Source organism: Montipora foliosa, chromosome 2 (genome assembly GCF_036669935.1).
Source record: "Montipora foliosa isolate CH-2021 chromosome 2, ASM3666993v2, whole genome shotgun sequence".
NCBI lineage: Eukaryota > Metazoa > Cnidaria > Anthozoa > Scleractinia > Acroporidae > Montipora > Montipora foliosa.
Genome location: NC_090870.1, coordinates 42,746,294 through 42,750,232, shown reverse-complemented (window position 1 = coordinate 42,750,232; position 3,939 = coordinate 42,746,294).

The window sequence follows — 3,939 nt, the reverse complement described above, 5'->3', positions numbered from 1 at the left end:
AGCTTTCAAAACTTGCCCAAATTGTATCGGTAGGTGCTGGAGGTCGTCCACAGAAAGGCCAGAGAGACAACTTCATTCTTGAACCGCCATGTTTACAACAGAGCATTTTAGGCGTCCCAGTCTGCGTGAAACCATCTCTCACCTCTGTCTCGAGAAGACGAGACACGCACGGTTCTTACGTTACGTTTATGCCTGAAAAATCAACTGAAATCTCAATTCCTTGTAAAAAGTGAAGCAGCATGCATCTTGATTTTTTTGGTAGGCTAGGTATCGGAGAGCTTGAAGATTTACGCATGCGCTGGCGGAATGTTTGAACAAGAGAGAAAATTGCAGTACCTCCAGACGTGGCGCTGGAGCGTCGTACCAAACGAGTCATCCCGGGATTTCGGCCCGTGCGATCGCTTTTGGACGCAGTTGGCCCTTCGCTGCTTTCTGCTACCGACCTTGCCTCCCGGTACGGCATTGAGGGAGGGATATGTCGGCCCCTAAACCATATAAAACAAATCCCACGCCTACTCACAGCTCCAGACCTCCCTTGTCATTACAATTTCAGGTAACATTTCGATCGCTTATATATTCAAGTCAAACCTCATTTCCTCTCTCATATGGTAAGCACTAGAGTCGCGCAATACAAAGTGTGCGCACGCGCCCTGCTAAAGGTAACACATACACACACCCACACACAAGTGTAAACTTTCTGTCATCTCGAATTTCACTCTAATTACAAGAACTAATATCAACCCAGGCATACGGATAAATAACTAAATACGAAATATTTAAAGAAACAGACATTTTGAAACAAGCTGCCATACAAAATGCGTCCTGGATTCTCATTTTAAAACCTGTTAGTTAACTCCGTCAGAACGGATAAAATCAGGTAGCGCATTCCATAACTTAGCTGATGATGATGTAAGAAATAGAATTAAGACCATATTAACTGGTTGTTCTAGGTTATTGAGGGACAGAATGTAATTTCCGCGAAAATCATGAGACGAAGACCGGACGGAAAACTCGGTTGTTTTTCACGTGCAGTAGCAGAAAAAATCCTTCAAAAACAGAGTTTTATACTCATAATATGAAGAAGTTTTGAATGCGCTTATTGCATAGAGATGATATAGAGTTTGCCTTTTTTCATATGTAAATGGAAATCTTAGTATTCTCTTGTTTGTTTACATTATACCGTTCTTTTGACAAGAACAACTGACAAAAGGCCAGTTTTGCTACAAGAATAACAGCGAAGAAAGCACTACTTTGTCGCGAATTTTCTATGAAAGAAACTTGTTCAGAAATCAAAAGTCTACGTTAACAGCACACACCAGGCCTATTCCTTAGTATATCTGGCTGGAAATCTTCTTCTCACTACTTTTTGCCCCGGCTACGCTTCAGCCATTTGATGAGGGCCAGTCTCGTGCTTCTCAAGTTGCCTCGTTCATGCCCAAAAAGAATTCTGGGTAATTCTGACATTCCATGACAAGGGAAGATCCCCGATTCTCATTTCATAGATTTTTTTTTTAAGTGTCGGGTCACCCAGTCCTACAGGCAAAACACCGCATCGATTGACGTTTTTAGCTTTCAAAACTTGCCCAAATTGTATCGGTAGGTGCTGGAGGTCGTCCACAGAAAGGCCAGAGAGACAACTTCATTCTTGAACCGCCATGTTTACAACAGAGCATTTTAGGCGTCCCAGTCTGCGTGAAACCATCTCTCACCTCTGTCTCGAGAAGACGAGACACGCACGGTTCTTACGTTACGTTTATGCCTGCAGAATCAACTGAAATCTCAATTCCTTGTAAAAAGTGAAGCAGCATGCATCTTGATTTTTTTGGTAGGCTAGGTATCGGAGAGCTTGAAGATTTACGCATGCGCTGGCGGAATGTTTGAACAAGAGAGAAAATTGCAGTACCTCCAGACGTGGCGCTGGAGCGTCGTACCAAACGAGTCATCCCGGGATTTCGGCCCGTGCGATCGCTTTTGGACGCAGTTGGCCCTTCGCTGCTTTCTGCTACCGACCTTGCCTCCCGGTACGGCATTGAGGGAGGGATATGTCGGCCCCTAAACCATATAAAACAAATCCCACGCCTACTCACAGCTCCAGACCTCCCTTGTCATTACAATTTCAGGTAACATTTCGATCGCTTATATATTCAAGTCAAACCTCATTTCCTCTCTCATATGGTAAGCACTAGAGTCGCGCAATACAAAGTGTGCGCACGCGCCCTGCTAAAGGTAACACATACACACACCCACACACAAGTGTAAACTTTCTGTCATCTCGAATTTCACTCTAATTACAAGAACTAATATCAAGCCAGGCATACGGATAAATAACTAAATACGAAATATTTAAAGAAACAGACATTTTGAAACAAGCTGCCATACAAAATGCGTCCTGGATTCTCATTTTAAAACCTGTTAGTTAACTCCGTCAGAACGGATAAAATCAGGTAGCGCATTCCATAACTTAGCTGATGATGATGTAAGAAATAGAATTAAGACCATATTAACTGGTTGTTCTAGGTTATTGAGGGACAGAATGTAATTTCCGCGAAAATCATGAGACGAAGACCGGACGGAAAACTCGGTTGTTTTTCACGTGCAGTAGCAGAAAAAATCCTTCAAAAACAGAGTTTTATACTCATAATATGAAGAAGTTTTGAATGCGCTTATTGCATAGAGATGATATAGAGTTTGCCTTTTTTCATATGTAAATGGAAATCTTAGTATTCTCTTGTTTGTTTACATTATACCGTTCTTTTGACAAGAACAACTGACAAAAGGCCAGTTTTGCTACAAGAATAACAGCGAAGAAAGCACTACTTTGTCGCGAATTTTCTATGAAAGAAACTTGTTCAGAAATCAAAAGTCTACGTTAACAGCACACACCAGGCCTATTCCTTAGTATATCTGGCTGGAAATCTTCTTCTCACTACTTTTTGCCCCGGCTACGCTTCAGCCATTTGATGAGGGCCAGTCTCGTGCTTCTCAAGTTGCCTCGTTCATGCCCAAAAAGAATTCTGGGTAATTCTGACATTCCATGACAAGGGAAGATCCCCGATTCTCATTTCATAGATTTTTTTCTTTAAGTGTCGGGTCACCCAGTCCTACAGGCAAAACACCGCATCGATTGACGTTTTTAGCTTTCAAAACTTGCCCAAATTGTATCGGTAGGTGCTGGAGGTCGTCCACAGAAAGGCCAGAGAGACAACTTCATTCTTGAACCGCCATGTTTACAACAGAGCATTTTAGGCGTCCCAGTCTGCGTGAAACCATCTCTCACCTCTGTCTCGAGAAGACGAGACACGCACGGTTCTTACGTTACGTTTATGCCTGCAGAATCAACTGAAATCTCAATTCCTTGTAAAAAGTGAAGCAGCATGCATCTTGATTTTTTTGGTAGGCTAGGTATCGGAGAGCTTGAAGATTTACGCATGCGCTGGCGGAATGTTTGAACAAGAGAGAAAATTGCAGTACCTCCAGACGTGGCGCTGGAGCGTCGTACCAAACGAGTCATCCCGGGATTTCGGCCCGTGCGATCGCTTTTGGACGCAGTTGGCCCTTCGCTGCTTTCTGCTACCGACCTTGCCTCCCGGTACGGCATTGAGGGAGGGATATGTCGGCCCCTAAACCATATAAAACAAATCCCACGCCTACTCACAGCTCCAGACCTCCCTTGTCATTACAATTTCAGGTAACATTTCGATCGCTTATATATTCAAGTCAAACCTCATTTCCTCTCTCATATGGTAAGCACTAGAGTCGCGCAATACAAAGTGTGCGCACGCGCCCTGCTAAAGGTAACACATACACACACCCACACACAAGTGTAAACTTTCTGTCATCTCGAATTTCACTCTAATTACAAGAACTAATATCAAGCCAGGCATACGGATAAATAACTAAATACGAAATATTTAAAGAAACAGACATTTTGAAACAAGC